Source organism: Salmo salar, chromosome 25 (assembly GCF_965601325.2).
Source record: "Salmo salar chromosome 25, fSalSal1, whole genome shotgun sequence".
In the NCBI taxonomy this organism is placed as follows: Eukaryota; Metazoa; Chordata; class Actinopteri; order Salmoniformes; family Salmonidae; genus Salmo; species Salmo salar.
The window spans coordinates 43,013,395-43,027,500 of record NC_138315.1 but is presented as its reverse complement, the minus strand read 5'-3'; the positions used below and the strand labels follow the sequence as shown (position 1 = coordinate 43,027,500).

At 40.6% G+C, this 14,106-nt stretch overlaps 1 long non-coding RNA gene and 1 other non-coding gene across 2 annotated transcripts in view; both read left to right on the top strand.

The window, feature by feature from the left end:
* LOC123730512 (uncharacterized) overlaps positions 1–14,106 on the top strand; it is a 67,554-nt gene that overhangs the window by 36,624 nt on the left and 16,824 nt on the right. The gene's annotated exons all lie outside the window — the stretch shown is intronic.
* On the top strand, positions 1,234–1,393 carry LOC123730687 (U1 spliceosomal RNA). The gene has a single exon (XR_006762122.1). It is a non-coding gene; the product is annotated as a U1 spliceosomal RNA (small nuclear RNA).

The following is a 14,106-nucleotide window of genomic DNA, read 5'->3' as shown; positions in this document are numbered from 1 at the left end:
AGGTGTGCTTATCGTGTGTGTGATAGTTCTGATATTGTCGGTGTGATGCGTGTCGCCGGTATCTTGATGGTTGAGATTAGATTCTCAGGGGGAGATAATGTTGGAATCTGCTCTCTGTCTGATCTCTATACCTACATACTCTTACCCCTGTCCTACTTGGCAAAGTCTCACAGATGGACATTTTGCCATGACAAAGTGTTTTGCTGGTACAGGTAGGATTTAATCATTTGATATTGGTCATCAGTTCACCGTGCAGTGAGTGTGTTGGCGTTATCTTTGATGATGTCACTATGTGAGGCTCTTCTCACTACACTCTTTAAAAAAGCATTGCAAAGGGCTTCTTCTGGTGTCCCCATAGGAGAACCCTTTTTGGTTCCAGGAAGAACCCTTTTTGATTCCAGTTTGAACCTTTTTGGGTTCCGGTAGAACCCTTTTGGGTTCCATGTAGAACTCTCTTTTTCACTCTCTATTGTTCCTTTTGGCATGACCTGACTTGGTTTTGTTTAGACAACAATAGTCAGTCTATTGTTGAGTTCAGGCAAAGAGTTTAACTGGATAACTTAGAGGTCACAAGGGCTGCTCGCTGCATTTGGTTTGATGTGTGTGTGTTGGATGGGAGGGGCCTTCTTAAAGGTGTGTTTGTGTACTCAGGTACGATAGGTTTCAACGGTTCTCCACACACCCATCTGGCACTGTGTGTCCCTGTGCCCATATATGGCCATAGCTTCCCTTACCTGGTCCCTCTCTGAGAGTGCGTTGAATTTCAGTGAGACAGAGAGCCGGGAAGAGACGTGAAAGCGGAAGCATGTCATGGAAAGCAGGATGAATGAGCGAGGCCTGAGATCCATGTTTTTAATCAGGTGGCTAGGACTCACCCAGGTACATAGTAAGTTATTCAGATGGGACTCGGTAATCAGTTGGTGTTATAGTGGAACCATCTTCACCCACCATTGACCACACTCACAAGAGACTGAACACTTTTCCTGGCTGATATTGCTACTATGGGAACTCTCATCAATTGGCTGGAAATGTATGTATGGCCAGTCAGTCAGCTATTCAGGTTAGAATGAAGTCTGCTGAAAGTTTAAGGAAGGTAGAATGTGTGTCTGTCACTGATAGAGAGTTCACCTTCTGAAAGGTGCCTGAAGGCGTGGCTTTACGTCGTTCATTTTTTTCAATAGCTTTTACACCAACACACCCTCTATGGATAACAATCACTACAGCAGTAGGATCCTACTTACCTGGCAAGGGAGATACCGTGATCAAGAAGGAGGTTCACCCAGGGCGAGGCTCAGCCATTGCACTCTGGCTGTACTGACCCCTCCAAAGTTCCTAAATGTGGAAATCTCTGGGATTGGGAAGGTTGTGGGAAAAGGGATGGCAGGGACCTTTGATGTTCCATGACCTCCATGTCTCCATAGACCAGGAAATGGCTAATTGGAGCTGGCTTCCCTCTCTCTGGTTGGACGGTTCCTCAGATCAGACTCTCCAGATCTGGACATGTTGAAGCTGAGAACTAGTATCTGTTTGGCCGATGCTCTGAAAGAATGACATGGTAGTTGGTGCTGAAAGAGGACCAGAGAGTGAGGTGCTGTAAACTAAGGGTTGTTTATGGATCTCTGGTTTGAATTTCATTTAGTGCAAAAGCAACTTGTGTCTCTCAACTATGGATGAAAAGAGGAAACCATAGAAATTAAGATTCTGGGGCCTGTCGTCCCAACTCACACATCCTACACACACACACATCCTACGCACACACACTGTCCTCCCAACTCACACATCCTACACACACCCACTGTTCTCCCAACTCACACTCACACACTCACACTCACACATCCTACATACACCTACTGTCCTCCCAACTCACTCTCACCCTCACACACACACTGTCCTCCCAACTCACACATCCTACACACACACACACTGTCCTCCCAACTCACCCTCATCCACTTACACATCTTTTCACCCCTTCTTTGTCATTCTTCACTATGTTTATGTAACCGGTGTGAAATGGCTAGCTAGTTAGCAGGGTGCGCGCTAATATCGTTTCAATTGCTCTGAGACCTTGAAGTAGTTGTTCCCCTTGCTCTGCAAGAGCCGTGACTTTTGTGGAGCGATGGGTAACGATGCTTTGAGGGTGTCAGTTGTTGATGTGTGCAGAGTGTCCCTGGTTTGAGCCCAGGTACGGGCCCAGGTACGTGTTCTATATAAACCTTTTTTTGCCTACTGTAGGATCACGTTGTGTTTGGATGCTTGCTAGCTTTCAGGATTCTTAAAGTGTTGTAGATTTGCTAACCTACTGTATCTAAAAATCTGCTGTTTTTTTGCTTTGGTCACTGGAACCTGGACTAGTGTAGGTCTGTGTGAACAGAAAAGGATCTGTCTGTATGGTGTGACTGTGCTTCCATTGACCTTGTTCTGGTCAATAAGACTTGTGTCCCTCTCAGCCATACTCTTCTGGGTTTCACTGGAAATAACCGATCTCTTTACACACACTTGACCCTTTCTGATCAGCCACACTGGCAGAATCACACACGCACGCACTCACAAACAAACTAAAAAACAAACAAACAAACAAAGCATCATCAATGGATGGAAAGAAGCAGATCAGAGAGAGAGGGAGAGTGTAACATATCAGCTTACCACTGACCATGTATCTCTCCCCCCCCCCCCTCTCTGTGTACAATGTCCCGGGTCCCTCTCAGTTCATTCATGCGGATCCAGGAAGTGCATTCCTCGCCACATCCCCAGGCCATGCTCCATCACCACGCACTCCGCCCATCCCTGCCACCCTACCACACACAGCACTGCCCAGTAGTTTCTAGATGGCCACGCTAGAAAGGACAGAAGTGACAATATCATCAGCAAGTGTCATTAAATAGATAAAAGACAGAAGTTTGGCCCATGTCGTTGACTAGGTAAAATACTGAGAAGTTTGGCCCATGTCGTTGACTAGATAAAAGACAGAAGTTTGGTGCATGTCGTTGACTAGATAAAAGACAGAAGTTTGGCCCATGTCCTTGACTAGATAAAATATTGAGAAGTATGGCCCATGTCGTTGACTAGATAAAAGACAGAAGTTTGGCCCATGTCATTGACTAGATAAAAGACAGATGTTTGGCCATGTCGTTGACTAGATAAAAGACAGATGTTTGGCCCATGTCATTGACTAGATTAAAGACAGATGTTTGGCCCATGTCGTTGACTAGATAAAATACTGAGAAGTTTGGCCCATGTCATTGACTAGATAAAATACTGAGAAGTTTGGCCCATGTCGTTGACTAAATAAAATACTGAGAAGTTTGGCCCATGTCATTGACTAGATAAAAGACAGAAGTTTGGCCCATGTCGTTGACTAGATAAAAGACAGATGTTTGGCCCATGTCGTTGACTAGATAAAAGACAGAAGTTTGGCCCATGTCGTTGACTAGATAAAATACTGAGAAGTTTGGCCCATGTCGTTGACTAGATAAAAGACAGAAGTTTGGCCCATGTCATTGACTAGATAAAATACTGAGAAGATTGGCCCATGTCATTGACTAGATAAAAGACAGAAGTTTGGCCCATGTCGTTGACTAGATAAAAGACAGATGTTTGGCCCATGTCGTTGACTAGATAAAATACTGAGAAGTTTGGCCCATGTCGTTGACTAGATAAAAGACAGATGTTTGGCCCATGTCGTTGACTAGATAAAATACTGAGAAGTTTGGCCCATGTCGTTGACTAGATAAAAGACAGATGTTTGGCCCATGTCATTGACTAGATAAAAGACAGATGTTTGGCCCATGTCATTGACTAGATAAAAGACAGATGTTTGGCCCATGTCATTGACTAGATAAAAGACAGATGTTTGGCCCATGTCATTGACTAGATCAAATACTGAGAAGTTTGGCCCATGTCATTGACTAGATAAAATATTGAGAAGTTTGGCCCATGTCCTTGACTAGATAAAAGACAGAAGTTTGGCCATGTCATTGACTAGATAAAAGACAGAAGTTTGGCTCATGTCGTTGACTAGATAAAAGACAGATGTTTGGCCCATGTCGTTGACTAGATAAAAGACAGAAGTTTGGCCCATGTCGTTGACTAGATAAAATACTGACAAGTTTGGCCCATGTCGTTGACTAGATAAAATACTGAGAAGTTTGGCCCATGTCATTGACTAGATAAAATACTGAGAAGTTTGGCCCATGTCGTTGACTAGATAAAATACTGAGAAGTTTGGCTCATGTCGTTGACTAGATAAAAGACAGAAGTTTGGCCCATGTCGTTGACTAGATAAAATACTGAGAAGTTTGGCCCATGTCATCATTGACTAGATAAAATACTGAGAAGTTTGGCTCATGTCGTTGACTAGATAAAAGACAGAAGTTTGGCTCATGTCGTTGACTAGATAAAAGACAGAAGTTTGGCTCATGTCGTTGACTTGATAAAAGACAGAAGTTTGGCCCATGTCGTTGACTAGATAAAATACTGAGAAGTTTGGCCCATGTCGTTGACTAGATAAAAGACAGATGTTTGGCCCATGTCATCATTGACTAGATAAAAGACAGATGTTTGGCCCATGTCGTTGACTAGATAAAAGACAGATGTTTGGCCCATGTCATTGACTAGATAAAATACTGAGAAGTTTGGCCCATGTCGTTGACTTGATAAAAGACAGATGTTTGGCCCATGTCATCATTGACTAGATAAAAGACAGATGTTTGGCCCATGTCGTTGACTAGATAAAATACTGAGAAGTTTGGCCCATGTCATTGACTAGATAAAATACTGAGAAGTTTGGCTCATGTCGTTGACTAGATAAAAGACAGAAGTATGGCTCATGTCGTTGACTAGATAAAAGACAGAAGTTTGGCCCATGTCGTTGACTAGATAAAATACTGACAAGTTTGGCCCATGTCGTTGACTAGATAAAATACTGAGAAGTTTGGCCCATGTCGTTGACTAGATAAAATACTGAGAAGTTTGGCTCATGTCGTTGACTAGATAAAAGACAGAAGTTTGGCCCATGTCGTTGACTAGATAAAATACTGAGAAGTTTGGCCCATGTCATCATTGACTAGATAAAATACTGAGAAGTTTGGCTCATGTCGTTGACTAGATAAAAGACAGAAGTTTGGCTCATGTCGTTGACTAGATAAAAGACAGAAGTTTGGCCCATGTCGTTGACTAGATAAAAGACAGATGTTTGGCCCATGTCGTTGACTAGATAAAAGACAGATGTTTGGCCCATGTCGTTGACTTGATAAAAGACAGAAGTTTGGCCCATGTCATTGACTAGATAAAATACTGAGAAGTTTGGCCCATGTCGTTGACTAGATAAAAGACAGATGTTTGGCCCATGTCGTTGACTAGATAAAAGACAGAAGTTTGGCCCATGTCGTTGACTAGATAAAAGACAGATGTTTGGCCCATGTCATTGACTAGATAAAAGACAGAAGTTTGGCCCATGTCGTTGACTAGATAAAATACTGAGAAGTTTGGCCCATGTCGTTGACTAGATAAAAGACAGATGTTTGGCCCATGTCATTGACTAGATAAAATACTGAGAAGTTTGGCCCATGTCATTGACTAGATAAAAGACAGATGTTTGGCCCATGTCGTTGACTAGATAAAAGACAGATGTTTGGCCCATGTCATTGACTAGATAAAATACTGAGAAGTTTGGCCCATGTCATTGACTAGATAAAATACTGGGAAGTTTGGCCCATGTCATTGACTAGATAAAAGACAGATGTTTGGCCCATGTCGTTGACTAGATAAAAGACAGATGTTTGGCCCATGTCATTGACTAGATAAAATACTGAGAAGTTTGGCCCATGTCATTGACTAGATAAAATACTGGGAAGTTTGGCCCATGTCGTTGACTAGATAAAAGACAGATGTTTGGCCCATGTCATTGACTAGATAAAATACAGAAGTTTGGCCCATGTCGTTGACTAAATAAAAGACAGAAGTTTGGCTCATGTCGTTGACTAAATAAAATACTGAGAAGTTTGGCTCATGTCATTGACTAGATAAAAGACAGAAGTTTGGCTCATGTCGTTGACTAGATAAAAGACAGAAGTTTGGCCCATGTCGTTGACTAGATAAAATACTGAGAAGTTTGGCCCATGTCATTGACTAGATAAAAGACAGAAGTTTGGCACATGTCGTTGACTTGATAAAAGACAGATGTTTGGCCCATGTCATTGACTTGATTAAAGACAGATGTTTGGCCCATGTCGTTGACTAGATAAAATACTGAGAAGTTTGGCTCATGTCATTGACTAGATAAAAGACAGAAGTTTGGCTCATGTCGTTGACTAGATAAAAGACAGAAGTTTGGCCCATGTCGTTGACTAGATAAAATACTGAGAAGTTTGGCCCATGTCATTGACTAGATAAAAGACAGAAGTTTGGCACATGTCGTTGACTTGATAAAAGACAGATGTTTGGCCCATGTCATCATTGACTAGATAAAAGACAGATGTTTGGCCCATGTCGTTGACTAGATAAAATACTGAGAAGTTTGGCCCATGTCATTGACTAGATAAAATACTGAGAAGTTTGGCTCATGTCGTTGACTAGATAAAAGACAGAAGTTTGGCTCATGTCGTTGACTAGATAAAAGACAGAAGTTTGGCTCATGTCGTTGACTAGATAAAAGACAGATGTTTGGCCCATGTCGTTGACTAGATAAAAGACAGAAGTTTGGCCCATGTCGTTGACTAGATAAAATACTGAGAAGTTTGGCCCATGTCGTTGACTAGATAAAATACTGAGAAGTTTGGCCCATGTCATTGACTAGATAAAATACTGAGAAGTTTGGCCCATGTCGTTGACTAGATAAAATACTGAGAAGTTTGGCTCATGTCGTTGACTAGATAAAAGACAGAAGTTTGGCCCATGTCGTTGACTAGATAAAATACTGAGAAGTTTGGCCCATGTCATCATTGACTAGATAAAATACTGAGAAGTTTGGCTCATGTCGTTGACTAGATAAAAGACAGAAGTTTGGCTCATGTCGTTGACTAGATAAAAGACAGAAGTTTGGCTCATGTCGTTGACTTGATAAAAGACAGAAGTTTGGCCCATGTCGTTGACTAGATAAAATACTGAGAAGTTTGGCCCATGTCGTTGACTAGATAAAAGACAGATGTTTGGCCCATGTCATCATTGACTAGATAAAAGACAGATGTTTGGCCCATGTCGTTGACTAGATAAAAGACAGATGTTTGGCCCATGTCATTGACTAGATAAAATACTGAGAAGTTTGGCCCATGTCGTTGACTTGATAAAAGACAGATGTTTGGCCCATGTCATCATTGACTAGATAAAAGACAGATGTTTGGCCCATGTCGTTGACTAGATAAAATACTGAGAAGTTTGGCCCATGTCATTGACTAGATAAAATACTGAGAAGTTTGGCTCATGTCGTTGACTAGATAAAAGACAGAAGTATGGCTCATGTCGTTGACTAGATAAAAGACAGAAGTTTGGCCCATGTCGTTGACTAGATAAAATACTGACAAGTTTGGCCCATGTCGTTGACTAGATAAAATACTGAGAAGTTTGGCCCATGTCGTTGACTAGATAAAATACTGAGAAGTTTGGCTCATGTCGTTGACTAGATAAAAGACAGAAGTTTGGCCCATGTCGTTGACTAGATAAAATACTGAGAAGTTTGGCCCATGTCATCATTGACTAGATAAAATACTGAGAAGTTTGGCTCATGTCGTTGACTAGATAAAAGACAGAAGTTTGGCTCATGTCGTTGACTAGATAAAAGACAGAAGTTTGGCCCATGTCGTTGACTAGATAAAAGACAGATGTTTGGCCCATGTCGTTGACTAGATAAAAGACAGATGTTTGGCCCATGTCGTTGACTTGATAAAAGACAGAAGTTTGGCCCATGTCATTGACTAGATAAAATACTGAGAAGTTTGGCCCATGTCGTTGACTAGATAAAAGACAGATGTTTGGCCCATGTCGTTGACTAGATAAAAGACAGAAGTTTGGCCCATGTCGTTGACTAGATAAAAGACAGATGTTTGGCCCATGTCATTGACTAGATAAAAGACAGAAGTTTGGCCCATGTCGTTGACTAGATAAAATACTGAGAAGTTTGGCCCATGTCGTTGACTAGATAAAAGACAGATGTTTGGCCCATGTCATTGACTAGATAAAATACTGAGAAGTTTGGCCCATGTCATTGACTAGATAAAAGACAGATGTTTGGCCCATGTCGTTGACTAGATAAAAGACAGATGTTTGGCCCATGTCATTGACTAGATAAAATACTGAGAAGTTTGGCCCATGTCATTGACTAGATAAAATACTGGGAAGTTTGGCCCATGTCATTGACTAGATAAAAGACAGATGTTTGGCCCATGTCGTTGACTAGATAAAAGACAGATGTTTGGCCCATGTCATTGACTAGATAAAATACTGAGAAGTTTGGCCCATGTCATTGACTAGATAAAATACTGGGAAGTTTGGCCCATGTCGTTGACTAGATAAAAGACAGATGTTTGGCCCATGTCATTGACTAGATAAAATACAGAAGTTTGGCCCATGTCGTTGACTAAATAAAAGACAGAAGTTTGGCTCATGTCGTTGACTAAATAAAATACTGAGAAGTTTGGCTCATGTCATTGACTAGATAAAAGACAGAAGTTTGGCTCATGTCGTTGACTAGATAAAAGACAGAAGTTTGGCCCATGTCGTTGACTAGATAAAATACTGAGAAGTTTGGCCCATGTCATTGACTAGATAAAAGACAGAAGTTTGGCACATGTCGTTGACTTGATAAAAGACAGATGTTTGGCCCATGTCATTGACTTGATTAAAGACAGATGTTTGGCCCATGTCGTTGACTAGATAAAATACTGAGAAGTTTGGCTCATGTCATTGACTAGATAAAAGACAGAAGTTTGGCTCATGTCGTTGACTAGATAAAAGACAGAAGTTTGGCCCATGTCGTTGACTAGATAAAATACTGAGAAGTTTGGCCCATGTCATTGACTAGATAAAAGACAGAAGTTTGGCACATGTCGTTGACTTGATAAAAGACAGATGTTTGGCCCATGTCATCATTGACTAGATAAAAGACAGATGTTTGGCCCATGTCGTTGACTAGATAAAATACTGAGAAGTTTGGCCCATGTCATTGACTAGATAAAATACTGAGAAGTTTGGCTCATGTCGTTGACTAGATAAAAGACAGAAGTTTGGCTCATGTCGTTGACTAGATAAAAGACAGAAGTTTGGCTCATGTCGTTGACTAGATAAAAGACAGATGTTTGGCCCATGTCGTTGACTAGATAAAAGACAGAAGTTTGGCCCATGTCGTTGACTAGATAAAATACTGAGAAGTTTGGCCCATGTCGTTGACTAGATAAAATACTGAGAAGTTTGGCCCATGTCATTGACTAGATAAAATACTGAGAAGTTTGGCCCATGTCGTTGACTAGATAAAATACTGAGAAGTTTGGCTCATGTCGTTGACTAGATAAAAGACAGAAGTTTGGCCCATGTCGTTGACTAGATAAAATACTGAGAAGTTTGGCCCATGTCATCATTGACTAGATAAAATACTGAGAAGTTTGGCTCATGTCGTTGACTAGATAAAAGACAGAAGTTTGGCTCATGTCGTTGACTAGATAAAAGACAGAAGTTTGGCTCATGTCGTTGACTTGATAAAAGACAGAAGTTTGGCCCATGTCGTTGACTAGATAAAATACTGAGAAGTTTGGCCCATGTCGTTGACTAGATAAAAGACAGATGTTTGGCCCATGTCATCATTGACTAGATAAAAGACAGATGTTTGGCCCATGTCGTTGACTAGATAAAAGACAGATGTTTGGCCCATGTCATTGACTAGATAAAATACTGAGAAGTTTGGCCCATGTCGTTGACTTGATAAAAGACAGATGTTTGGCCCATGTCATCATTGACTAGATAAAAGACAGATGTTTGGCCCATGTCGTTGACTAGATAAAATACTGAGAAGTTTGGCCCATGTCATTGACTAGATAAAATACTGAGAAGTTTGGCTCATGTCGTTGACTAGATAAAAGACAGAAGTTTGGCTCATGTCGTTGACTAGATAAAAGACAGAAGTTTGGCCCATGTCGTTGACTAGATAAAATACTGACAAGTTTGGCCCATGTCGTTGACTAGATAAAATACTGAGAAGTTTGGCTCATGTCGTTGACTAGATAAAATACTGAGAAGTTTGGCTCATGTCGTTGACTAGATAAAAGACAGAAGTTTGGCCCATGTCGTTGACTAGATAAAATACTGAGAAGTTTGGCCCATGTCATCATTGACTAGATAAAATACTGAGAAGTTTGGCTCATGTCGTTGACTAGATAAAAGACAGAAGTTTGGCTCATGTCGTTGACTAGATAAAAGACAGAAGTTTGGCCCATGTCGTTGACTAGATAAAAGACAGATGTTTGGCCCATGTCGTTGACTAGATAAAAGACAGATGTTTGGCCCATGTCGTTGACTTGATAAAAGACAGAAGTTTGGCCCATGTCATTGACTAGATAAAATACTGAGAAGTTTGGCCCATGTCGTTGACTAGATAAAAGACAGATGTTTGGCCCATGTCGTTGACTAGATAAAAGACAGAAGTTTGGCCCATGTCGTTGACTAGATAAAAGACAGATGTTTGGCCCATGTCATTGACTAGATAAAAGACAGAAGTTTGGCCCATGTCGTTGACTAGATAAAATACTGAGAAGTTTGGCCCATGTCGTTGACTAGATAAAAGACAGATGTTTGGCCCATGTCATTGACTAGATAAAATACTGAGAAGTTTGGCCCATGTCATTGACTAGATAAAAGACAGATGTTTGGCCCATGTCGTTGACTAGATAAAAGACAGATGTTTGGCCCATGTCATTGACTAGATAAAATACTGAGAAGTTTGGCCCATGTCATTGACTAGATAAAATACTGGGAAGTTTGGCCCATGTCATTGACTAGATAAAATACTGGGAAGTTTGGCCCATGTCGTTGACTAGATAAAAGACAGATGTTTGGCCCATGTCATTGACTAGATAAAATACAGAAGTTTGGCCCATGTCGTTGACTAAATAAAAGACAGAAGTTTGGCTCATGTCGTTGACTAAATAAAATACTGAGAAGTTTGGCCCATGTCATTGACTAGATTAAAGACAGAAGTTTGGCTCATGTCATTGACTTGATAAAAGACAGATGTTTGGCCCATGTCATCATTGACTAGATAAAAGACAGATGTTTGGCCCATGTCGTTGACTAGATAAAATACTGAGAAGTTTGGCCCATGTCGTTGACTTGATAAAAGACAGATGTTTGGCCCATGTCATCATTGACTAGATAAAAGACAGATGTTTGGCCCATGTCGTTGACTAGATAAAATACTGAGAAGTTTGGCCCATGTCATTGACTAGATAAAATACTGAGAAGTTTGGCTCATGTCGTTGACTAGATAAAAGACAGAAGTTTGGCTCATGTCGTTGACTAGATAAAAGACAGATGTTTGGCCCATGTCATTGACTAGATAAAAGACAGATGTTTGGCCCATGTCATTGACTAGATAAAAGACAGATGTTTGGCCCATGTCGTTGACTTGATAAAAGACAGAAGTTTGGCCCATGTCATTGACTAGATAAAAGTCAGATGTTTGGCCCATGTCGTTGACTTGATAAAAGACAGAAGTTTGGCCCATGTCATTGACTAGATAAAATACTGAGAAGTTTGGCTCATGTCGTTGACTAGATAAAAGACAGAAGTTTGGCCCATGTCATTGACTAGATAAAAGACAGATGTTTGGCCCATGTCATTGACTAGATAAAAGACAGATGTTTGGCCCATGTCGTTGACTTGATAAAAGACAGAAGTTTGGCCCATGTCATTGACTAGATAAAAGTCAGATGTTTGGCCCACGTCGTTGACTAGATAAAAGACAGAAGTTTGGCCCATGTCATTGACTAGATAAAATACTGAGAAGTTTGGCCCATGTCATTGACTAGATAAAATACTGGGAAGTTTGGCCCATGTCGTTGACTAGATAAAATACTGAGAAGTTTGGCCCATGTCATTGACTAGATAAAAGACAGAAGTTTGGCCCGTGTCGTTGACTAGATAAAATACTGAGAAGTTTGGCCCAAGTCGTTGACTAGATAAAAGACAGAAGTTTGGCCCATGTCATTGACTAGATAAAAGACAGAATTTTGGCCCAAGTCGTTGACTAGATAAAAGACAGAAGTTTGGCCCATGTCGTTGACTAAATAAAAGACAGATGTTTGGCCCATGTCGTTGACTAGATAAAAGACAGAAGTTTGGCCCATGTCGTTGACTAGATAAAATACTGAGAAGTTTGGCCCATGTCCTTGACTAGATAAAAGACAGATGTTTGGCCCATGTCGTTGACTAGATAAAAGACAGATGTTTGGCCCATGTCGTTGACTAGATAAAAGACAGATGTTTGGCCCATGTCATTGACTAGATAAAATACTGAGAAGTTTGGCCCATGTCGTTGACTAGATAAAAGACAGAAGTTTGGCCCATGTCCTTGACTAGATAAAAGACAGATGTTTGGCCCATGTCATTGACTAGATAAAAGACAGAAGTTTGGCCCATGTCGTTGACTAGATAAAATACTGAGAAGTTTGGCCCATGTCGTTGACTAGATAAAAGACAGATGTTTGGCCCATGTCATTGACTAGATAAAATACTGAGAAGTTTGGCCCATGTCATTGACTAGATAAAAGACAGATGTTTGGCCCATGTCGTTGACTAGATAAAAGACAGATGTTTGGCCCATGTCATTGACTAGATAAAATACTGAGAAGTTTGGCCCATGTCATTGACTAGATAAAATACTGGGAAGTTTGGCCCATGTCATTGACTAGATAAAATACTGGGAAGTTTGGCCCATGTCGTTGACTAGATAAAAGACAGATGTTTGGCCCATGTCATTGACTAGATAAAATACAGAAGTTTGGCCCATGTCGTTGACTAAATAAAAGACAGAAGTTTGGCTCATGTCGTTGACTAAATAAAATACTGAGAAGTTTGGCTCATGTCATTGACTAGATAAAAGACAGAAGTTTGGCTCATGTCGTTGACTAGATTAAAGACAGATGTTTGGCCCATGTCATTGACTTGATTAAAGACAGATGTTTGGCCCATGTCGTTGACTAGATAAAATACTGAGAAGTTTGGCTCATGTCATTGACTAGATAAAAGACAGAAGTTTGGCTCATGTCGTTGACTAGATAAAAGACAGAAGTTTGGCCCATGTCGTTGACTAGATAAAATACTGAGAAGTTTGGCCCATGTCATTGACTAGATAAAAGACAGAAGTTTGGCCCATGTCGTTGACTAGATAAAATACTGAGAAGTTTGGCCCATGTCATTGACTAGATAAAATACTGAGAAGTTTGGCTCATGTCGTTGACTAGATAAAAGACAGAAGTTTGGCTCATGTCGTTGACTAGATAAAAGACAGAAGTTTGGCTCATGTCGTTGACTAGATAAAAGACAGATGTTTGGCCCATGTCGTTGACTAGATAAAAGACAGAAGTTTGGCCCATGTCGTTGACTAGATAAAATACTGACAAGTTTGGCCCATGTCGTTGACTAGATAAAATACTGAGAAGTTTGGCCCATGTCATTGACTAGATAAAATACTGAGAAGTTTGGCCCATGTCGTTGACTAGATAAAATACTGAGAAGTTTGGCTCATGTCGTTGACTAGATAAAAGACAGAAGTTTGGCACATGTCGTTGACTAGATAAAATACTGAGAAGTTTGGCCCATGTCATCATTGACTAGATAAAATACTGAGAAGTTTGGCTCATGTCGTTGACTAGATAAAAGACAGAAGTTTGGCTCATGTCGTTGACTAGATAAAAGACAGAAGTTTGGCTCATGTCGTTGACTTGATAAAAGACAGAAGTTTGGCCCATGTCGTTGACTAGATAAAATACTGAGAAGTTTGGCCCATGTCGTTGACTAGATAAAAGACAGATGTTTGGCCCATGTCATCATTGACTAGATAAAAGACAGATGTTTGGCCCATGTCGTTGACTAGATAAAAGACAGATGTTTGGCCCATGTCATTGA